The 25,449-nt window shown below is 40.6% G+C and overlaps 1 long non-coding RNA gene across 2 annotated transcripts in view; it reads left to right on the top strand.

Moving 5' to 3' along the window:
- The window catches only part of LOC147371933 (uncharacterized), a 200,065-nt gene that overhangs the window by 162,361 nt on the left and 12,255 nt on the right, over nucleotides 1-25,449 (top strand). The gene's annotated exons all lie outside the window — the stretch shown is intronic.

Raw genomic sequence — 25,449 nt, 5'->3', positions numbered from 1 at the left:
TCAGGAAAGAAGTACATCAAGGCTGTATATTGTCATCTTGTTTACTTAACTTACTTGCAGAGTACATCATTCGAAATGCTGGGCTGGATGAAACACAAGCTAGAATCAAGATTGCTGGGAGAAATATCAGTAACCTCAAATATGCAAATGACACCACCCTTATGGCAGAAAAGGAAGAAGAACTAAAGAGCCTCTTGATGAAAGTGAAAGAGGAGAGTGAAATAGCTGGCTTAAAACTCAACATTCAGAAAACTATGATCATGGCATCCAGTCCCATCACTTCGTGGCAAATAGATGGGAAAACAATGGAAACAGTGAGAGACTTTATTTTGGGGATCTCCGAAATCACTGCAGATGGTGACTGCAGCCACGAAATTAAAAGGTACTTGCTCCTTGGAAGAAAAGCTATGACCAACCTAGACAGCATATTAAAAAGCAGAGACATTACTTTGTCAACAAAGGTCTGTCTAGTCAAGTCTATGATTCCAGTAGTCATGTATGGATATGAGAGTTGGACTGTGAAGAAAGCTGAGTACTGAAGAATTGATGCTTTTGAACTGTGGTGTTGGAGAATGCTCTTGAGAGTCCCTTGGACTGCAAGAAAATCCAACCAGTCCATCCTAAAGGAGATCAGTCCTGAATATTCATTGGAAGGACTGATTCTGAAGCTGAAACTCCTATGCTTTGGCCACCTGATGCGAAGAGCTGACTCATTGGAAAAGACCCTGATGCTGGGAAGGATTGAAAGTAGGAGGAGAAGGGGATGACAGAGGATAAGATGGTTGTATGGCATCAACTCGATGGACATGAGTTTGAGCAAGCTCTGGGAGTTGGTGATGGTCAAGGAAGCCTGGCATGCTGCAGTCCATGCCATCCCAAAGTGCCAGGAGCTGGTGAGGCATTCCACTCGTGACAAAGGTCATGAGGAAGGAGGCTCGGCATACCCAAAGGCGGGATCGAGCCTCAGGAGTCCGCCCGGATATTCTCGAGCATCTACCCCCCCCAAAAAAACCAGAGTCTGCCTACTTTATTGCTTTGTGCTCTCACCTCTGACTTTACTGGGGGCTGTCCCCTACCACCATCTCACTCTCTCTGTCAAAGAGTTAACTTACAGCTCCAATTAATAAAGTTCCTGGGCAATTAGGAGTGTTTAAATCCAACCCCCTCAGATGGCTCTCTAACTCGCCTGACAAGTTTACCTGGACTCCTGCAGCTATGCATACGATTGTTTACAGTCTCCCAGCCTCCAGAGGCACGGGAAGCTTAAGATATTCAAATAGCTTAGAGCCTCTCAGAGAGTTAGAAACTGTCAGAATAAGACTAGTAAAGGATTTCATTGATGAGTCAATGCTTGTTGCCAAGTTTTCACATCCCCTGAATTGTATCCTTGAATATGTATTAATTAATAGTTGGTATATAGATAAAATAAGTAGGGGCCTTGGTGTTAGTAACTTTAGACCCTTAAGGTAATAAATTCTTTCCTTTGTTGTAAACCCATTACACATCCGCCCTATAGGAATGCAATTTTATCTTTGGAAGATGGCACCAAACCTTAAAATAATTACTCTTAGAGAAAATAAATCTTTGTTGATAAGTCCTTGTCAAGAGTCATAAAATGTTAGTAGGCCTTCTGGCCAGAAGATGATGTAAATCACCTAAACCATTTGTATACGATAAATTTGCAGGAAAGAAACCCTGGTTTTTTATAAGAATCAAAGGCTGCTGACTTTGCATCCCCTATTATCCTCTATGTGTAACTTAGGGTATATAAGCCCCTGTTGAAAATAAAGCTACGGGCCTTGCTCACCAGCGCTTGGTCTCCCCATGTCATTCTTCCCTTTAACTTCCAGCTGAGTCTCCATCTGGAGCGCGGAACCCACTACGCTTACTAATTATGCCTGGGCTTCTAAGACCCACTCGAGAAGGTGTCTAGGGTGAGGCACCTTCCGCTATTCGAGAGGGTGCCTGCGGCCTACGTAAGTGGTGCAAACTTCTTGCCTTGAAGTTTTATTGGTCTCCCGTGTAAACCAAGCTACTCAGCCTCTTTTCTCCACTGAATTTTCCTACTGAGCTATCCTCATTCTATTATTCTTTATATCTCTAATTAGCATATAAATAGTTGCCTAGGCCATCTCTACTTCGAATACCCTGGATCAGCTGGGGCTGGTCCCCAGCACCAAAGAGTTGGATACAACTGAGCAACTGAACTGAACAACCATAGTATCCAGATCACATGGTATATGATGCCATTGTATTTGCAACTTTTAAGGAAAAATTAGTGTGGAAAATAAAAGATACTTTCTCTAAGATATGTAGCCTCACAATGTGTAGTCTATAGAGGTATTCATGTTATTTCTGGTCACCAAATTTAGAAACCCAGTGATAAAGATATGTCTATTTTTATAGAGAAATGATTTCTTGATGCACTGTCAAGATGGAAAACAAAATGTTTCCCCTTGACTGAGTGGTAGTAGTCTGGGCCTTTGTGTTGGGAAATGTTCTGAGGCTGTGCCCTAGCTCAGGAGAAAAGGAGAGCCATAATTGATCAGTGATTCCTAACATAAATATGGGAGGGAGAGTGGCAGTGTGTGTGCTAAGTAATTGTGACACCTGAACCAAAGTTTTGAGTTATTTCTTAAGAGCAGAAATAACTTTCTCCTGATTCATGGTTTTTACTGCTTTTCCTCTCTTGATAAGTGGGATATGCCTACAAGATTACTCAAGTGTAGTTATTAAAGAGAGGGCTTCCCAGGTGTCTCAGTGGTAAAGAATTTGTCTGCCAATGCAGGAGACATGGGTTCAATCCCAGGCTCGATTCCCTGGAGAAGGAAATGGCAAACCAGTCTAGTATTCTTGCCTGAGAAATCCCATGGACAGAGGATCCTGGTGGGCTACAGTCCATGGGGTTGCAGAAGAGTCAGACATGACTTAGTGACTGAACAGCAACAAGTTATTGAAGAGCTCAAAGGTAACAGGTGCACACAGAGAAACAACTCCTGAACTTAGTTTCATTGTGGCTAAATTTTAACCACCTGAACTCAATAGCTATCAACTAGCAATGGCAATTAAATCAAGACCTGAAATGGTGCCCTGAAACAACAATTACCTATTCTCCACGTGTCCAAGTCAGCTCTAAAGTCAGTAAAAATATATTTTGATGATGAAAACCACTGCAGAATCAGTGTGTTGTTATAAAAATTGGGACAAGAATAAGCTGTGCAGTGTTCTTTTTTTGTGTGTTTTGATTCAAAAGCTATTGTCATCTAAATTCAATTTCAGAACCATTATTTTCGTTGGAAAAATACTAAATATGAAAAGTAGAGGTCACAGTTTGAGTTTCTGATCTAGTGCTTGGTTTTTCCAGCAGGGCTGACATGTGGAAATGTTCTTGTTTGCCTGCCCCACTAGAAATCATCCTCTGGAAATCACCACCAAAGGGGCTGTATGGTCCTCACTAATTTTTTGATGCAGTTATTTGTGGTCACAATAAAGATTCATACCCAAGATTCTAAAGAAAGGAGAGCTTGGTAGGAATAAAAATACTAATTTGTCTATTTATAATTTTACTTAGAAAATAATGTTTCAACCTCATTCTTAACATTTCTTCAGTCCACAAACTTCTGGTTTTATAGTAATTTCAGGCAGTCTACCATCAACAGGAACAATTTACAAACTAAATTCCAAACTTTGCTAGAAATGTGTAATGATTATGTCTTATTGACTCTTTAAAGAGGCAATATACTACTGTTGTGACATTTATTACATTTAAAAATTTTCTTTTTTTGTGTGCTCCTGATCATCCCTTCCCTTTCTCTACCCTCTAGTCTCTCAGTTAACCCTTCAGTTCAGTTCAGTTCACTCGCTCAGTTGTGTCCAACTCTTTGCGACCCCATGAATCGCAGCACACCAAGCCTCCCTGTCCATCACCATCTCCCAGAGTTCACTCAAACTCACATCCATCAAGTCAGTGATGCCATCCAGCCATCTCATCCTCTGTTGTCCCCTTCTCCTCCTGCCCCCAATCCCTCCCAGCATCAGAGTCTTTTCCAATGAGTCAACTCTTCACATGAGGTGGCCAAAGTACTGGAGTTTCAGCTTCAGCATAATTCCTTCCAAAGAACACCCAGGGCTGATCTCCTTTAGAATGGACTGGTTGGATTTCCTCACAGTCCAAGGGACTCGCAAGAGTCTTCTCCAACACCACAGTTCAAAAGCATCAATTCTTCGGCGCTCAGCTTCTTCACAGTCCAACTCTCACATCCATACATGACCACTGGAAAAACCATAGCCTTGACTAGATGGACTTTTGTTGGCAAAGTAAGGTCTCTGTTTTTCAATATGCTATCTAGGTTGGTCATAACTTTCCTTCCAAGGAGTAAGCGTTTTTTTAATTTCATGGCTGCAGTCACCATCTGCAGTCATTTTGGAACCCCCCAAAATAAAGTCTGACACTGTTTCCACTGTCTCCCCATTTATTTCCCATGAAGTGATGGGACCAGATGCCATGATCTTGGTTTTCTGAATGTTGAGCTTTAAGCCAACTTTTTCACTCTCCTCTTTTACTTTCATCAAGAGGCTTTTGAGTTCCTCTTCCCTTTCTGCCATAAGGGTGGTGTCATCTGCATAGCTGAGGTTATTGATATTTCTCCTTATAAACTGTTAACTCATTGATACCACGCTTTTCCCACTTGGAGTTATTTTCTTGTATTTTATTGTTGTAGGTATTTGTTCCTGCTCAACAAACCACTTCAAAACTCAGAGGTTATAATCTCTCTTAATTTTGTAGATGGACTTGGCTGAGCTGTGCAGTTCTTATTTGGGGTCTTTCACGCAGTTGCAGCCAGATGTCAGCTGGAGGCTGCAGTTATCCAAAGACTCCATCACATGGTTGAGAACACTGAGGCTGGTTGTTTGCTGGGAGCTCAGTTGATCACTGTGGACAAGAGTGGCTACACATAGCCTCTCCATATATCTTGGGCTTCTCTCTTCATGGTGGCTGGAATTCAAGAGGGAAATGTCTCAAGACTGAACATTTTATGAGGTCCAGGCAGAAGCTCTAATGCTTTTTATGAACCAGCCTTGAAAATTCAAGGATTGTACTTTTACCATGTTCTCATGGTCAAACAAATCACCAAGTCCAGCCAAGATTCCAGAGGAGAGTAATTAGATGTCCTCTTTTGATGGGGACCTTTTACCTTGTAGAAGAACATGTGGGATGGAGAATATTTTGGAAAGTATATTCTGCCAGGTTCATATTTATCCTTTAAAAATGCATAGGTCATATCTTTTGCCCTGAAAATTTCTTGATCAGAGTGCCTGGATCCTTGGAAGAGAAAAGCCAAATTTCTTAGAGACCTTAAAAAAACTGGGGAAATGACATTCAGTTAAGGCAGACACCAAACTATGTGCACACTCAGGACAATGAAGCTATACATATGAAAACTGGGTTGGAATCTGGGAGTTCTAATCCTGACACCCTTGAGAACTTGTAAATTTAAACAAGCCACTTTTCTTCTAAACTTCATAATTCTCATATTTAAAATGAAGGTTAGACAAAACAACAGAGTTATCCAAGGTTTCTCTATCCTGGTTACACACTAGAATCATGTGAGAATCACTTAAAAAACCAAACCAAATCATCCTTCATAACCGCCTGAGACAAATTAGGAGTGGAGTGATTGAAGCTAGGGTATCTCCCTTCATCCCCACCCAAATCAGTTAGGGTGAAGAAATACTAGATTAGATCTGTAATACTTCATCAACCACAGTTTGTTTTCTTCAGAGCTTGAGTTATGTGCCTTGATGGCTTGATATAATCACCTTGCATTGTGTCTGTTCAAATTCTGATTTAATTGATCTGGGATTGGGTGCAGGTATTGATATTTACTAAAAACTCCCCAGATTATTTCAGGATGAAACTAGGGTTTATAGCTTCTGCCTCAGAGGAATGGTTTGTAACCTTTAGCATGCATTAAAAGGTCTTGCTAACATATGTATTTTCAGTTTTCTGTGCAAGATGTCTTAACATCTGAAAAAACCTTTCTGGTTGAGGAGAGACTACCCTCCCAGGGCCAACTAATGCCTAAAGATAATAATAACTTGTCTAGAGTAGGCTTTTAATATGAAAACCAATAAATTCCAAGTTTATACTACCCCAACCAGCTCCTCATCTAACTCTCACGCACCAAGGCAGTATTTCCTCTGTCCTGAATCATCCCAGAGCCAGGTACCAGTTGATTGGAGACCACCCTTATAGCCCAAAGCCCACTGGAATTATTCAAATTATCCAGTCCTAAATGGAAAAACAGACTGGTTCCAAATAGGAAAAGGAGTACGTCAAGGCTGTATATTGTCACCCTGCTTATTTAACTTATATGCAGAGTACATCATGAGAAATGCTGGGCTGGATGAAGCACAAACTGGAATCAAGATTGCCAGGAGAAATATCAATCATCTCAGATATGCAGATGACACCATGCTTATGGCAGAAAGTGAAGAAGAACTAAAGAGCCTCTTGAGGAAAGTGAAAGAGGAGAGTGAAAAAGTTGGCTTAAAGCTCAACATTCAGAAAATGAAGATCATGGCATCTGGTCCTATCACTTCATGGGAAATAGGTGGGGAAACATTGTCAGACTTTATTTTTTGGGGCTCCAAAATGACCACAGATGGTGATGGCAGCCATGAAATTAAAAGATGCTTACTCCTTAGAAGGAAAGTTATGACCAACCTAGACAACATATTAAAAAGCAGAGACATTAATTTGCCAGCAAAGGTTCATCTAGTCAAGGCTATGGTTTTTCCAGTGGTCATGTATGGATGTGAGAGTTGGACTGTGAAGAAAGCTGAGTGCCACAGAATTGATGCTTTTGAACTGTGGTGTTGGAGAAGACTCTTGAGAGTCCCTTGGACTGCAAGGAGATCCAACCAGTCCATCCTAAAGGACATCAGTCCTGGGTGTTCATTGGAAGGACTGATGCTGGAGCTGAAACTCCAATACTTTGTCCACCTGATGCAAAGAGCTGACTTATTTGAAGAGACTCTGATGCTGGGAAAGATTGAGGGCAGGAGAAGAGGCGACAGAGGATGAGATGGCTGGATGGCATCACTGACTCGATGGACATGAGTCTGAGTGAACTCCGGAGTTGGTGATGGACAGGAAGGCCTGGCGTGCTGTGGTTCATGGGGTTGCAAAGAGTCGGACACGACTGAGCGACTGAACTGAACTGAACTGAACTGAAGCTGTTTACTCTGCCTTGTTTTGCATGTCCTTGGAAACCCCGATAAACTCTCTGTTTAAACCTGCTCACTTCTGTCTTCTCTCTCCTGACCACTTGGTGCTGTGTCCTGTGATCCTGCCTGGCATGTAGTGACACTCTTTCTGGGATCTGTGAGCATAATAGACCGCTTCCAAGCCTTGTTAGCATCTCCTCTTGTGGTCACACCAACTTTACCATACTGTGTGCAACAAGAATTGCTTGAAGGACTTTTTTGTTTTCCAAAATACAGATTATTCAGGGGTGTAACATACAGCTTAAAGAATATGGTCAATAATATTGTATTGACTTCATGTGGGCTATTAAACTTATTGTGATCATTTCAGAGCATATCCAAATGTCAAATCATCATTTAGTACATCTGAAACATAATATTATATGTCAACTATATCTCAGTTTTAAAAAGCACAGATTTCTGAGCCATATTCTCAGAGTTTCTGACTCAGTATACCTGAGATAGGCCTGTAATGTCTAGTTCTGACAACTTGCCACGTGATGCTGACATTACTGGTCCAAGGGCCACACTTTGGGAGGGCCACTGTTGCTGGTCTGAGTGCCACTGTCTTACTACTGCAGTGTTGAGTCTTTATTATCAGTATGATGGGGTTGGGGAAACCCCTCAAGGGTGCTGGTGGGAAAAGTCACTGGCATGGTGCTCCTCCAGCTTGAATGTGCATCACCTAGGGCTCTTGCTACAATGAGAGTCTGCATTTCTAACAGGTGCCCATGTGATACCCATGCTGCTGGCTCAGACAGAGAATACTGTATAGCAATACACAATAAATAAATAATCTGTAACGAGCACTACAAGCCTCAATTCAGTATTATGGTAAAAAAAAGACCAGGCACAGAGCCATATCCACATGTAAAATCTGTCATGTAAACAAGTATGAAAAATGACAGGTAGCACTGGAAGGACCTGAAGTAGAGACACAGGCGCTGTATGGTAGTGGTCCTGCCATCCCCCACACAACCTGGGCCTTTCAAATCAGATCAGATCAGTTGCTCAGTCGTGTCCAACTCTTTGCGACCCCATGAATCACAGCACGCCAGGCTTCCCTGTCCATCACCAACTCCCAGAGTTCACTGAGATTCACGTCCATCGAGTCATTGATGTCATCCAGCCATCTCATCCTCTGTCTTCCCCTTCTCCTCCTGCCCCCAATCCCTCCAGCATCAGAGTCTTTTCCAATGAGTCAACTCTTCGCATGAGGTGGCCAAAGTACTGGAGTTTCAGCTTTAGCATCATTCCTTCCAAAGAAATCCCAGGGCTGATCTCCTTCAGAATGGACCTGGGCCTTTAATGGACTTTTTTTTGCCAGTATCTTGCTTTTTAATGTATTGTTTCTTTTCATGAAATCTATTGTATGTAAGTATCTGAGGGCCATAGAAAACATACAGGAGAAAACAAATAGAGCCCCATTAAAAAACTTCTCTGACCCAGAATCAAAAAAGTCTTAAAATGAGATGAAAATAGCAGCCACTTTTGAGTAATTGAGAGACTTCAACAACACGAAACTATTTCCACCACACTCAAGGTTCCCTGGTGCCTGAAGAACCATCAGAGGTTCATTTCTTTGAATTAAGGAATTTTAACATGTAAATGCTCCCAGAAAGATTATTATTACCACTTGATTCTGAACCAGATGAGACACACCAGAAGTGGGGACATGTTGGGGTGCTTTTGGAAAATATATATGTCTTTACCCTATTCTTAGAGATTCAGATATAGAAGACATTAGAGGCCATAAATCTCTATTTTAAAAAATCTCTCTGGGTAATTTTCATGTGCATCCTCAGTTGAGATCCATTGTCTTAGTGGGTCATTTTTGTTGAGAATAGTGTTGTTCGGAATAAAACCAAGTGGAACGGGAGGCAGTGGAAAGATTTAGGGCCCAAAATCTTCATTTTGAGTCTTAGCTCTGACCTTAAAGTTTGGTCTTAGGCATAATTTATAAAATGAGAATTATTAAAAACAGATTTTTCACAAAGTTTTTGTAGGAGTTAAGTGAGGTATCACATAAAAACACCTTGTAAATTCTAAAACACTATACAAATATACAGTCATCATCATTCAGCTATATAAAAGTTAAGCGCTGATGGTGGGAGAGATGGCAGATAACGACATTAGTATTTTTTACAAGCCATCTTTATGTATATTTATGAAGAAATGTAAAGAGACTAGAGATTATTTAGCCTGTGAGCAGGGTTTCTCAGCCTCAGCACACTGATGTTTTAGGCTGGATAGTTCTTTGTTGTGGGGGAGGGGAAGCAAGGTATGAACAGAAAAGAGGGGTGCTCTCCTGCACATGGAAGACCTTTAGCAGTATCCCTGGTTCTGCCCACTAAATGCCAGTAGCACTCTCCCACAACTCCCAGGTATGATAACTAAAAATGTCTCCAGAATTACCAAATGTCCCATTCAGTTCAGTCAGTTCAGTTGCTCAGTCGTGTCCAACTCTTTGCAACCCCATGAATCGCAGCATGCCACATCTCCCTGCCCATCACCAACTCCCGGAGTTCACTCAGACTCACGTCCATCGAGTCGGTGATGCCATCCAGCCATCTCATCCTCTGTCGTCCCCTTCTCCTCCTGCCCCCAACCCCTCCGAGCAGCAGAGTCTTTTCCAATGAGTCAACTCTTCGCATGAGGTAGCCAAAGTACTGGAGTTTCAGCTTCAGCATCATTCCTTCCAAAGAAATCCCAGGGCTGATCTCCTTCAGAATGGACTGGTTGGATCTCCTTGCAGTCCAAGGGACTCTCAAGAGTCTTCTCCACCACAGTCCAAAAGCATCAATTCTTTGGTGCTCAGCCTTCTTCACAGTCCAACTCTCACATCCGTACATGACCACAGGAAAAACCATAGCCTTGACTAGACGGACCTTTGTTGGCAAAGTAATGTCTCTGCTTTTGAATATGTTATCTAGGTTGGTCATAACTTTCCTTCCAAGGAGTAAGCGTCGAATCACTTAATGTAAATATAGTGGGCTTTCCTTGTAACTCAGTTGGTAAAGAATCCACCTGCAATGCAGGAGACCCCTGTTTGATTCCTGGATCAGGAAGATCCTCTGGAAAAGGGATAGGCTACCCACTCCAGTATTCTTGGCCTTCCCTGGTGGCTCAGCTGGTGAAGAATCCACCTGCAATGAGGGAAACCTGGGTTTGATCCCTGGGTCAGGAACATCCCTTGGAAAAGGGATCCAGTATTCTGGCCTGGAGAATTCCACGGGCTGTATATCCATGGGGTCACAAATAGTTAGACACAACTGAGCAACTTTCACTTAAAAAATAATCACTTAATTGACAGCCTTAAATTATTAAAAACAGATTAGCAACATAGTGGGTACCTGTTTATCAGGTCTACCTCACAAGACAAGAGAAAACATTATTCAACATCAAGAAGGAACTAATAGCCAGAATTAAAACTTAAAACTTGGAATAGTTTATCAAATGAAGCCCTTGGAACATTTGAGCCCCAGGATGTTAACAGTCGAAAGTCCTAACTCCTGGGATACCCCTTTCTACAATTTATTTTGTTTTCTGTAGAACCAAGAGAAGGGGATAGATCCACATTTATTGACGATAGAGGCAACTGACATTTGTTGGGTGCTGGTTTTGTAATAATTAGATGTGTTACATGTTTATACGGCTTCATCTTCACAAGTTGAAGGCAGGTAGTTCCCTATCATAGAGAAAGAACCTGAAACCCAGAGGAAGTTAGAAAGTCCCCTGATATGGCAGAGCTAGCAAGTGACAGAAGGAGGGTTCATTTTCAGATGATTCTTGATCTAATGTCTGCATTCCTTTTATACCATTTCACCCACTGCTCTCACCAGTTGTCTTGATATTTCTGAACCCCTAAATGGCAACTTGATTTTATAGCATCTTTAATAAGTGTTTCTAAATAAAGGAAGTGGACACATAATTTCTAGCCCAATGGTCTGTTACAGTTGACTTCTGGTTAGTGAGTTTCTGAAATTAGAATAATTTGGAGAAACACTCTCTACCTTCTTGCTTGTCTCTGGTACAAGAAGAGAACCTACAAAACACTGGAGCATCCTATCCTATAAATAGGACCAAATTCAAGGCTACCATGAGAATCTATGTTCACCAGAGGCCCAGAGAATATATATAGTTGGAGTCCATTACATTTCATTAGATTTCATCAATCTTCTGCAAACCCATCTATCTCTCCAGGTGAGAAAGTGATATTTGTTTTTTCGTTGTCTTGGTTAATTGTATTTCACAATGGCCCATCTACTGTAAAAGATACATTGATTAGCAGCAAAATTATATTAGAGATGTCTTATTATGTTAGAAATGCTATTATCTGTCTCAGTTCACTGTCACAGGACAGAGCACAGTAGCTTAAAATTGTCCTTCAGCCATGCGAGAACCTCAAGGGAAAGGAGATTAGGAGAGTGACATAAATGGGAGAGTGCATGACTGAATGTAACTGTAGGGTCTGGAATGCAGCTCAAAATAGGCTAAGCATTTCTAAAGATTTGGAACTGCAATAAAATCACTGGTTGTGTAATGCTTTTCTGGAAGTAGCAGTCTTACAAATGCCAATGAGAAAATTATAGGTAATCCAAAATTGCTAGTTGTCACTTACTAAGTGAGCATGACTTGCCAAAGAAACAAATTTGCTCAATAAAATTAGTTATTTAAGAATAGCTTTATATCTCTCCAAAGTTTGGAGAGATCAGCTGGTGGCTCAGCTGGTGAAGAATCCGCCTGCAATGCGGGAAACCTGGGTTCAATCCCTGGGTCGGAAAGATCCCTTGGAAGTTTGGAGAGATCTGTAGATAACTTTTTAGACAGGATAAAAAAGAAGAAAACTAAGATGAGTAGAACTCTTGCTGTGTCTGTGGTCAACTCTTCATGTAAAAAGAATACTTTCCAGCACTTGACAAATCATTTAACTTATTGGACATTTAAAGAAGAATAACATTCTGTATTGCCATGGGTTCCAATAACAAAGGAACACATTAGCAAATTATGGCTCCACTAACCTTTTGTTCCTAACTGCATGGTTAGCTTTTTGAAAATAAACAAGGAATGTTAGGATTATTAGTCTTCCCTGGGAGCCTCTAGTCTTTTAAGAAATTCAAAAGTCATATGTAGGGTGGAGCATTAAATATACACTTTATTCAGTCTAAAGAGACAGTTCAGGGAACATAATCACCTTCAAATATTTGAAGAAGTTGCAGGTGGAAGACAGATTAGGATTTTTCCAGCTATATTGAGAAACAATTGACATTTATCACTTTATAAATATAAGGCATACAGCATGATGGTTTGGTTTATATGTATCATGAAGTGATTACCTCAGTAGGTTCAGCTAACATCCGTCTTCTTTTTAAAATTATGTTTTTATTTTATTGGAGTATAATTGCATTATAATGTTTTGTTAGTCTCTGCTGTAAATTGGAGTGAATCAGCTATACGTATACATATCTCCTTCCTCTTGGACCTCCCTCCTACCCCCACTGCCATCCCACCCCTCTAGGTCATCACAGAACACCAAGCTGACCTCTTTGTGCTATGCAGCAGGAGGTGTATATATGGTGGTATACATATATACATATATGTGTAATAAATGTGTTACACATGTATATATATGTATATGTATATACATATATGTAGTGTATATATGTCAATCCTAATCTCTCAATTCGTCCCACCTTCCCTTCCCTCCCTCTGTCCACATGTCCATTTTCTATATCTACATTTCTATTCCTGCCCTGGAAACATCTTCTCATATAGATAGAATAAAAAGAAGAGAATGAGAAAAGAAAAAAAAGAAATTGTCCTTGTGAAGAGAACTCATAGGATTTACTCTTTCAACAATAGTCTTACGTATCATACAGCAATGTTAGCCATAGTCATCATGTTGCACATTATATCTCTAGTACTTATAACTGGATGTTTGTATCTTTTGACCACTTTTCTCCAATTTCTCCTTCCCCAGCCCTCTGTCTCTGGAAACTGCAAGTCTGATCTCTTTTTTTCTATGAGTTTGTGGGGTTTTGAAAAATTATCATTCTGTATGTAAGTGAGATCACACAGCAGCTTTCTCAGTCTGTGTTTTTTCACTTAGCACAGTGCCTTTATGGTCCATCCGTATTGTCAGGAATAGTAAGATTTCCTTGTTACTTTTTTAATGGCTAAATGATATTTCATTGTATTACATATACCACAACTTCTTTATCTGTTTATCCATCAGTGGATATTAGAGTGTTTCTATGTCTTGGCTATTATAAATAATGCTCCTATAAACATGGTGGTATAGGTATCATTTCAAGTTATTATTTTAATTTCCTTTGGATATATTCCCAGAAGTGGAATTGCTGAATCATATGGTAGTTGTAGTTTTTAATTTGTGTGAGTTCTCCATACTATTTTCTGTAGTGGCTGTACTAACTTATATCTCCACTAACAGTACCCAAGAGTTTGTTTATTCTCTGCATCCACAGCTGCATTTGTTATCTCTTGTCTTTTTGATGATGGCTAACAGATGAGGTAATATTAATGAGGTGATGGAATTCCAGTTGAGCCATTTCAAATCCTGAAAGATGATGCTGTGAAAGTGCTGCACTCAATATGCCAGCAAATTTGGAAAACTCAGCAGTGGCCACAGGACTGGAAAAGGTCAGCTTTCATTCCAATCCCAAAGAAAGGCAATGCCAAAGAATGCTCAATCAGATCAGATCAGATCAGTCACTCAGTTGTGTTTGACTCTTTGCGACCCCATGAGTCGCAGCATGCCAGGCCTCCCTGTCCATCACCAACTCCTGGAGTTCACCCAGACTCACGTCCATCAAGTCAGTGATGCCATCCAGCCATCTCATCCTCTGTTGTCCCCTTCTCCTCCTACCCCCAATCCCTCCCAGCATCAGAGTCTTTTCCAATGAGTCAACTCTTCACATGAGGTGGCCAAAGTACTGGAGTTTCAGCTTTAGCATCCTTCCTTCCAAAGATATCCCAGGGCTGATCTCCTTCAGAATGGACTGGTTGGATCTCCTTGCAGTCCAAGGGACTCTCAAGAGTCTTCTCCAACACCATAGTTCAAAAGCATCAATTCTTCGGCGCTCAGCCTTCTTCACAGTCCAACTCTCACATCCATACATGACCACAGGAAAAACCATAGCCTTGACTAGACGAACCTTTGTTGGCAAAGTAATGTCTCTGCTTTTGAATATGCTATCTAGTTTGGTCATAACTTTCCTTCCAAGGAGTAAGCATCTTTTAATTTCATGGCTGCAGTCAACATCCTGGAATGTGAAGTCAAGTGGGCCTTAGAAAGCATCACTACGAACAAAGCTAGTGAAGGTGATGGAATTCCAGTTAAGCTATTTCAAATCCTGAAAGATGATGCTGTGAAAGTGCTGTACTCCATATGCCAGCAAATTTGGAAAACTCAGCAGTGGCCACAGGACTGGAAAAGGTCAGGTTTCATTCCAATCCCAAAGAAAGAATGCTCAAACTACTGCACAATTGCACTCATCTCACATGCTAGTAAAGTAATGCTCAAAATTCTCCAAGCCAGGCTTCAGCAATACATGAATCATGAACTTCCAGATTTTCAAGCTGGTTTTAGAAAAGGCAGAGGAACCAGAGATCAAATTGCCAACATCTGCCGGATCATGGAAAAAGCAAGAGAGTTCCAGAAAAACATCTATTTCTGCTTTATTGACTATGCCATAGCCTTTGACTGTGTGGATCACAATAAACGGTGGAAAATTCTGAAAGAGATTGGAATACCAGACCACCTGACCTGCCTCTTGAGAAACCAGTATGCAGGTCAGGAAGCAACAGTTAGAACTGGACATGGAACAACAGACTGGTTCCAAATAGGAAAAGGAGTACATCAGGGCTGTATATTGTCACCCTGCTTATTTAACTTCTATGCAGAGTACATCATGAGAAACACTGGGTTGGAAGAAGCACAAGCTGGAATCAAGATTGCCAGGAGAAATATCAATCACCTCAGATATGCAGATGACACCACCCTTATGGCAGAAAGGGAAGAGGAACTAAAAAGCCTCTTGATGAAAGTGAAAGTGGAGAGTGAAAAAGTTGGCTTAAAGCTCAACTTTCAGAAAACAAAGATCATGGCACCTGGTCCCCTCACTTCATGGGAAATAGATGGGGAAACAGTGGAAACAGTGTCAGACTTTATTTTTTTAGGCTCCAAAATCACTACAGATGGTGATTCCAGCCATGAAATTAAAAGACGCTTACTCCTTGGAAGGAAAGTTATGACCAAACTAGATAGCAAATTAAAAAGCAGAGACATTACTTTGCCAACAAAGGTCTGTCTAGTCAAGGCTATGGTTTTTCCAGTGGTCATGTGTGGATGTGAGAGTTCAACTGTGAAGAAAGCTGAGCGCCAAAGAATTGATGCTTTTGAACTGTGATGCTGGAGAAGACTTGAGTCCCTTGGACTGCAAGGAGATCCAACCAGTCCATTCTAAAGGAGACCAGTCCTGGGTGTTCATTGGAAGGACTGATGCTGAGGTTTAAACTCCAATACTTTGTCCACCTCATGCGAAGAGTTGACTCATTGGAAAAGACCCTGATGCTGGGAGGGATTGGGGGCAGGAGGAGAAGGGGATGACAGAGGATGAGATGGCTGGATGGCATCACTGACTCGATGGACGTGAGTTTGAGTGAACTCCGGGAGTTGGTGATGGACAGGGAGGCCTGACATACTGTGATTCATGGGGTTGCAAAGAGTCAGACATGACTGAGCAACTGAACAGAACTGAACGGAACAGATGAGGTAATAGTTTGCTGTGGTTTTAATTTGCATTTCCCTAAGGACTAGTGATATTGAGAATCTTTTCATCTCTCTGTTGATTTTTCATATATCTTTTATTGAAGAAATGTCTCTTCAGGCCTTTTGCCCATTTTTAAGTGGGGTTGCTTATTTATTTTTGCTATTGAATTGTTTGAATTCTTTTTATATTTTGGATATTAGCCCCTTATCAGATATATGGTTTGCAAATATTTTTTCTCATTGAATATGTTGTCTTTTCACTTTGTTGTTATCCTCTTAGTTTGATGTAGTTCCATAATTATTTTTTATTTTGTTTATTGGGCTTTAGATGTCATGTCCAGAAAAGCATTACTAAGACCCATGTCAAGGAGCTTTATTCCTATATTTTCTACTAGGATTTTCATAGTTTCAGGTCTTATATTTAAGTCATTGATCCATTTCAAGTTAATCTTTATGAATGATGTAAGATATGGGTCCAATTTTGTTCTTTTATATGTAAATATACAATTATCCCAGCAGTCATTATTGAAAAGACTATCATTTCCCCACTGACTATTCTTGACTCTGTCAAATATTAGCTGGCTGTATATGCTTGGGTTTATTTCTGGGCTTTTGATTCTGTTCCATTAGTCTATCTTTCTGTTTTTATGCCAGTGCCATAGTATTTTGATGACTACAGCTTTATAGTATAGACTGAAATCAGAAATGTGATGTCTCTTGAAGTGTTCTTATTTCTCAGAAATTCTTTGGCTATTTGGGATCATTTCTGGTTTCATATAAAGTTGAAGGAGTGTTTTTTCTAATCCTATAAAAAATGCCATTGAAAACTGGATGGGGATTGCATTGAATCTATAAATGGCTTTTGTAGTATTGCCATTTGAACAATATTAATTCTTTCAATCCATAAATGAGGGCTACCTTTCCATTTATTTTTGTCTTCAGTTTCTTTCATGAATATTTTGTAATTTTCAGGGGAAAGGTCTTTCACATCCTTAGTTAAATTTTTCCTAAATATTTTATTGTTTTTGATGCTATTATATGGGATTAATTTTTAAATTTATCTCCAGAAAATTTGTTGTTAATATATAGAAACACTACTAACTTTTGTATGTCAATTTGTATCCTACAACTTTACTCAATGAATTGATTAGATCTAACAGTATTTTGATTGAGTTTTTAGGATTTTCTATATATAAAATTATGTTATCTGCAAATAGAGACAATTTTATATCTTCATTTTCAATTCAGCAGCTTTTAACTTTTTGCTTACCTGATTTCTCTGACTACAACTTCTAGTACTATGTTTGAGTAGGAGAGGTGAGAGTGACCACCCTTGCCTTTTTCCCGACCCTAAAGGAAAAGCTTTCAACCCTTCACTATTAAATACAGTGTTAGCTGTGGGTTTGCCATATATGGGCTTTATTATATTGAGATATATTCCTTCTATGATTGTTTGTTAAGAGGTTTTTTAAAAAAATCATGAATAGATGTCGAATTGTGTAAAATGTTTTTTCTATGTCTATTGAGATTATCATTTAACCCTTTTCATTCTTTCTATTAATGTGACATATCACATTGATTAATTTGTTAATGCTGAACCATCCTTACCTCTTAGAAATAAATCCCACTTGCTCATGTTATATGACCCTTTTAATGTACTGCTGAATATGGTTAAAATAATAGTATTTTACTGAGAATATTTGAGCATCAGGGATATTGGTCTGTAGTTTTCGATCAGTGTTCTTTCCTGGTTTTGGTATCAGGTAACGTTGGCCTTGTAAAATAAATTTGGGAGTGTTCAGTCCTCTTTGATATTTTTGGAAGGGTTTGAGAAGGGTAGATTTTAATTTTTATTTAAATTTTTGATAAAATTCACCAATGAAGCCATTTGGTCCTGGGCTTTTCTTTGTTGGGAGATTTTTGATTACTGTTTTAATCCCCTTACAAGCAACTGGTCTGTTCACATTTTCTATTTCTTCCTGATTAAAACTTAATAGGTTGTATGTTTCTAAGAATTTTTCCATTTCTTTTAGGTTATCCAGTTTGTTGGCACACAGTTGCTTATAGTAGCCTGTTATGATCTTTTGAATTTCTGTGATATTAGTTACAATGTCTCATTATTTTGTTGATTTGGGTCCTTCTTATTTTTTCCTTGGTTAGTCTAGCTAAGAATTTGTCCATTTTATTTATCTTTTCAAAGAACTAACTTTTAGTTTGGTTAATCTTTTCTATTGCTTTTCTGTTCTCCATTTCATTTATGTGTGCTCTTTAGTATTTCCTGTCTCCTGATAGCTTTGTTTCTAAAGGACAGCTTTGCTGGGTATAGAATTCTTTGTTGACGTTTATTGTCTTTCAGTATTTAGAATATGTCATCCCATTTTCTCCTGGACTAAAAATTCTCTGTTGAGAAATTCAGCAGTTAGAATTATGGGGTTTCCTTGTATATGTTGTCTTCTTCTCCTTTCTTTTGCCTCCTGTTGCTCTTAAAATTCTTTGTTTTTAATTTTTGACAATTTAACTGTAATGTGTCTCAGTGTAGCCCTATCTGGCTTCAAACTATTTGAGGTCTTTTAGTCCTCATAGATCTAGATGTCTATGTCTCTTCCTAGGTTTGGGAAGTTTTTAGTCATTGTTGCTTTAAATGTACTTCTGTTCCCTCTTCCTCTCCTACTTTTGGAACTCCCATAATGTGTATATTATTTCTTTTCACTATGTCCCATGATTCTTTTAGATAGGAATCAAATGCACAGATACCAGCATAAGGAATCAAGACTCACAAAAAATTAGGTAAATAAGATACCACAAAAGGCAACTAATAATGTTCCAATAACTGACTCTAAGTAAATGGAGATCTATGAACAGAACAATTCAGAATAATCCCATATAGGTCATTACGGAGTATTGAATAGAGTTCCCTGTACTATATGGAAGGTTCTTATTAGTTAACTATTTTATATATAGTAATATATATGTGTCAATCTCAATCTCCCAATTTACCCTTCCTATCCTTCTCCCTTGGTAACCACAAGTTTGTTTCTGTCTGTGATTCTATTTATGTTTTGTAAATAAGTTCATTTGTACTGCCTTTTTTTGGCAGGGAGGTGATTCCTCAGTGGCTCAGTGGTAAGATTCCACCTGCAATGCAGGAGTAACAGAGATGTGGGTTCGATCCCTGGGTGAGGACGATCCCTTGGAGGAGGTCATGCCCACCCACTCCAGTATTCTTGCCTGAAAAATTCCATGGACAGAGGAGCCTGGTGAGCTACAGTCCATAGGTTTTCAAAGAGTCAGACATGACTGAAGTGACAGCACACACATACACCATTTTTTAGATTCCATGTATCAGTTCAGTTCAGTTCAGTCACTCAGTCGTGTCTGACTCTTTGCAACTCCATGAACCGCAGCATGCCAAGCCTCCCTGTCTAACACCAACTGCCAGAGTCTACCCAAACCCGTGTCCATTGAGTCGGTGATACCATCCAACCATCTCATCCCCTGTTGTCCCCTTCTTCTCCTGCCCTCAATCTTTCCTAGCATCAGGGTCTTTTCAAATGAGTCAACTCTTCACATCAGGTGGCCAAAGTATTGGAGTTTCAGCTTCAACATCAGTCCTTCCAATGAACACCCAGGACTGATTTCTTTTAGGATGGACTGGTTGAATCTCCTTGCAGTCCAAGGGACTCTCAAGAGTCTTCTCCCAATACCACAGTTCATAAGCATCAATTCTTCAGTGCTCAGCTTTCTTTATAATCCACCTCTCACATCCATATGTATCAGATCAGATCAGATCAGTCGCTCAGTCATGTCCGACTCTTTGCGACCCCATGAATCGCAGCACGCCAGGCCTCCCTGCCCATCACCAACTCCCGGAGTTCACTCAGACTCATGTCCATCGAGTCAGTGATGCCATCCAGCCATCTCATCCTCTGTCATCCCCTTCTCCTCCTGCCCCCAATCCCTCCCAGCATCAGAGTCTTTTCCAATGAGTCAACTCTTTGCATGAGGTGGCCAAAGTACTGGAGTTTCAGCTTTAGCATCATTCCTTCCAAAGAAATCCCAGGGCTGATCTCCTTCAGAATGGACTGGTTGGATCTCCTTGTAGTCCAAGGGACTCTCAAGAGTCTTCTCCAACACCATAGTTCAAAAGCATCAATTCTTCGGCGCTCAGCCTTCTTCACAGTCCAACTCTTACATCCATACATGACCACAGGAAAAACCATAGCCTTGACTAGATGAACCTTTGTTGGCAAAGTAATATCTCTGCTTTTTAAGATGCTATCTAGGTTGGTCATAACTTTCCTTCCAAGGAGTAAGCGTCTTTTAATTTCATGGCTGCAATCACCATCTGTAGTGATTTTGGAGCCTAAAAAAATAAAGTCTGACACTGTTTCCACTGTTTCCCCATCTATTTCCCATGAAGTGGTGGGACCGGATGCCATGATCTTCATTTTCTGAATGTTGAGCTTTAAGCCAACTTTTTCACTCTCTACTTTCACTTTCATCAAGAGACTTTTTAGTTCCTCTTCCCTTTCTGCCATAAGGGTGGTGTCATCTGCATATCTGAGGTGATTGATATTTCTCCCAGCAATCTTGATTCCAGCTGGTGCTTCTTCCAGTCCAGCGTTTCTCATGATGTACTCTGCATATAAGTTAAATAAGCAGGGTGACAATATACAGCCTTGACATAATCCTTTTCCTATTTGGAACCAGTCTGTTGTTCCATGTCCAGTTCTAACTGTTGCTTCCTGACCTGTATACAAATTTCTCAAGAGGCAGGTGGTCTGGTATTCCCATCTCTTTCAGAATTTTCCACAGTTTATTGTGATCCACACAGTCAAGGGCTTTGTCATAGTCAATAAAGCAGAAATAGATGTTTTTCTGGAACTCTCTTACTTTTTCCATGATCCAGCAGATGTTGGCAATTTGATCTCTTGTTCCTCTGCCTTTTCTAAAACCAGCTTGCACATCAGGAAGTTCACAGTTCACATATTGCTGAAGCCTGGCTTGGAGAATTTTGAGCATTACTTTACTAGCGTGTGAGATGATTGCAATTGTGCGGTAGTCTGAGCATTCTTTGGCATTGCCTTTCTTTGGGATTGGAATGAAACCTGACCTTTTCCAGTCCTGTGGCCACTGCTGAGTTTTCAAATTTGCTGGCATATTGAGTGCAGCACTTTCACAGCATCATCTTTCAGGATTTGGAATAGCTCCACTGGAATTCCATCACCTCCACTAGCTTTGTTCGTAGTGATGCTTTCTAAGGCCCACTTGACTTCACATTCCAGGATGTCTGGCTCTAAGTGATATCATATAATATTTGTCTTTCTCTGACTTACTTCATCTTCATTTTTTTTTTCATTATTTTTTCTTTTTGCTCCTCTGATAGGGTAACTTCCAATGTCCTGTCTTCCAGGTTACTGATTCTTTCTACTGCATTATTGAGTCTACTTTTGAGACTCTTTGTTTAATTCCTTAGTTCAGTTATTCTATTTTATTTTTCAACTCCAGGATTTTGATTATGTGGGTTTTTTTATGACTGTTATTTCCTTGTCAAACGTCCTGTTTTGTCCATGCATTGTTTTCCTAATTTCTTTTAGCTGTCTGCCTATGTTTTATTGGGCTTCCCTGATGACTCAATGGTAAGGAATCCCTCTGCAAGGTAGGAGCCACAGGAGATGCGGGTTCAACCCCTGGGTCAGAAAGATTCCCCTGGAGGAGGGCATGGCAACCCACTTCAGTATTCTTGGGTGGAGAATCCCATGGAAAGAGGAGCCTAGCAGGCTACAGTCCATAGGATCACAAAGAGTTGGACGTGACTGACGTGACTTAGCATGCACCGCTCCCCACCCCCCCCAACACATACACACACACACACACACACACACACACACACACACACACACACAGTTTTCTCATAGTTTCGTATAGTTTACTAAACTTCTTTAAGAGGAAATCCCATAGAGTGCACTGAATTCCCTGGCCAGGTGAGGCCACCAGTGTTGCTTTGCAGATGTAGGGAGCTTCTGGCTGTGCTTTCTGTTCAAGCACTATTGAACATGGAACTGTTGGATGGACTCTGCAGCTTTGTGAGCACTCTGGTTAGGCTTCCTGGTTGGACAGGCTTTCAGGTATATTCAATGATAAGCTGGGCTGCAAATTAGATTCCCTCTGTAGGTGCAGTGGAAGAAGCAGCTCTAAAACTGGTAAGGTTCTTTGCTTGTTGTCTTAACTCAAGCCAACCCACACTCCAAGTTTCCTGGCCAAGTAGGGCCAGTGGTTATGTTCTGCAATCTATCAGCTCTGCCTGTACATCTCTTGGCTTGAGTGCTGCTGGGTTTCACGGCTTCCAGAAGTTGTTCCCAGCCATCTCAGTCAGATAGGGCCAGGAGACACTCTCCATAGTGGGTGGGGATGTGATTCAGCTCCTTACCTGGGCATGGGAATACTGGGCTCTGGGGCCAGCAAAACTCCTCCTTTGAAGATCTAAACCAGGTTTCTACACCCTGCCAAATTCCATGGTCAGTGTAGATCTGATTGTTCTGCAGATGAGCAAAGCTGTTAGTTGGCATCACTGGTTGGGCACCATAGGTATAAACTTAGTCTGCCAAGATCTGTGTGCTGCTGGTTGTTGAAAGCCCCTCCCTGCTTCTCTGTCATGGTCAGATTACCAGTGGTTGAGCCCCACAGATTCCCCTGCCATCCCCATGATGTGAGATCAGAGAAAGGGCCCCCACAAAGTGACCCACCATTCTGAGGAGGACTGGTTGTTCCCTCTAGGTTCTCTTTTCCCACTGGAGGAACCAAAGGTTCAGGGGCGAGCTCTTTTCATGGTGCTGTGCTGACCAGGGGGAGGGGCAATGTGGTCAACATGTAGCCACTTCTCTTACCTTCTAATGAGGTCTGTATTGGTCTCTATGGTGCAGTGGGTGCTTCAGCCTCACCCCTGTGTTCTAGGATTCTCTCAGTGGTGTCTTGTTCTTGAATAGTAATTAGCTGTTCTTCTCATGATGGGAGGTGAAGTCAGAAATAATCTAGGTCCTGGTCTTGGTACATCATCCTCCCAGATTAGGATTTTATGAATAGAAAAGGAGTACATAATTGGAACCTTGGGTAGAAGTTACAGGGAGAGAGATTTCAACAATACAAAACACCAGTATGCTCCAAAATGGAATAAATTGCATGGTGGGTGAGCAAGTTTTCAGACACAGCATATTTATATTTGTATTTGTTCATTCATTTATTTATTCATTCACTTAACAGTAATATCTCAAATGCCTACCAAGTGCCAGGCACTGTTCTAAATTCTGGGAATATAGTTGTAGACAGGAAGGCCAAGATCTCAGATTTCATGGAGCTTATTATATTCTAGAGTTAGGGGTTGACAAACTTTATTCTGTAAAGGTCCAAATAGAAAATGTTTTAGGCTTTGTAGGCCATTTGGTTTCTGTTGCAACTACTGAACTCTGTCACATAGTACTGCAAAAGGAGTTGAAGATCATGAATTGGCCACCTGTGGCCCACAGGACAAATCCTGCCCACCTTTACAGAATAAGTTTTATTCATACATGCATACTCAGTCATGTCCGATTCTTTGTAACCTCATGGACTATAGCCCGCCAGGCTCCTCTGTCCATGGGATTCTCCAGGCAAGAATACTGGATTGGGTTGCCATTTCCTACTCCAGGGGATCTTGCTGACCCAGGGATCAAACCCACATCTCCTGTGGCTCCTGCACTGGCAGGCAGATGCTTTACCAGTGAGCCACCTGGTAAGCCCCAGTAAGTTATATCAGATCAGATCAGTCGCTCAGTCATGTCCAACTCTGTGACCCCATGAATCGAAGCACGCCAGGCCTCCCTGTCCACCACCAACTCCTGGAATTCACTGAGACTCACGTCCATCGAGTCAGTGATGCCATCCAGCCATCTCATCCTCTGTCGTCCCCTTCTCCTCCTGCCCCCAATCCCTCCCAGCATCAGAGTCTTTTCCAATGAGTCAACTCTTCGCATGAGGTGGCCAAAGTACTGGAGTTTCAGCTTTAGCATCATTCCTTCCAAAGAAATCCCAGGGCTGATCTCCTTCAGAATGGACTGGTTGGATCTCCTTGCAGTCCAAGGGACTCTCAAGAGTCTTCTCCAACACCACAGTTCAAAATTCATTTGTATATTTTCTATACCTGGCATTATCCTACCTGGCAGAGTTGAGTGGCTGTGACAGAGATGCTTTTCCCCACAAAGCCCAAAGTATTTATATTCTCTTACCCTCTACAGAAAATGTTTGCTGATTCCTGCCCCAGAAAATAGAGAAACAAATGATTGTAGCTGTGTTATAATAAGATTTTGTTTATGGATGCCAAAACTCAACTTTATCTAATTTTCACATGTCACAAAATAGTCTTTAAAATTTTTTTCCCATTCATTAAAAGCTATAAAGATTACTCTTAGTGAACCAGTCATGCTGAAACTAAGGGAGCCAGAATTTGGCCTGTGGGTCATAGTGTGCCAATCCCTGTGCTAAAGCAGTTTGGCCAGTTTACAAATCTTGAGTAGCACTATTTTCACTGGTGAGAGTCTGTTTCTAGCTTCATTTATGCTGATAATTACAAATTTCATTAACAACGTGTCAGTTGCTGATCAGAGAAGAGGGTCACCAGAGTGCTCACAGTAGTTCTCTCTGGAGGGTGGGGCGTCCCCTGCTTCCTTCCATCATTCAGAGTGAAATCCCATTTAGAACATCTGAAAGTGCCGGGTTGTGCTTTAGTCTTACTGACACGTAATGTCGCTCTATCTGTGCTGAAGTATTTTAAAGTAAATTACAGTTGTCATTACACTTTAACATGCAGAGACATTTGTCCTTTTTTTTTTTTCTTGCCTCACTGCTCCCTGTATAGATTTTGGGGCATCCTTTGCATAATTAAAAAGGTCCATGAATCTCCCAAACAAAAGAGCCATTCATCTGGCGAACTATATTTAGATGCTGGCTATAATTTTTCTTCTTTTCCCCTCACCTAGGAATTTTACCTTCATGTCACATATCAAAACAAACTACTCATGGTCAAATGGAAAAAAAAGTAAAAGTCTTGGACTATGTGTTTGACTGACTTGACTAGTAAGTTCAATTTTAAATGATTGATCTAATAACCACTTTTAGGTACCACCTGAATACTTTATTCCAAAATTATTTCTCTTTTCCCCCTAGGATAAATTCATGATTTTGGCAAATGTGTCACCTCTCTGTCAAAATTTTCTGACATAGGATTCTTTTATCCTGTCCCCATTTGCCTCCTTCTCTCAATTCATCTTTCAATTGATAAAAATCAGATCATATGTTCTTTCAGTTTTTAAAATCTTTTCCTGCTCTTTCATGCATTAGTAGATTTAACTCTGAAA

This window comes from Bos grunniens, chromosome 5 (genome assembly GCF_055505025.1).
Source record: "Bos grunniens cultivar Pamir isolate PY7600 chromosome 5, Bosgru_T2T1.0, whole genome shotgun sequence".
Classification (NCBI taxonomy): domain Eukaryota; kingdom Metazoa; phylum Chordata; class Mammalia; order Artiodactyla; family Bovidae; genus Bos; species Bos grunniens.
This window is presented reverse-complemented; position numbering and strand designations above follow the sequence as displayed.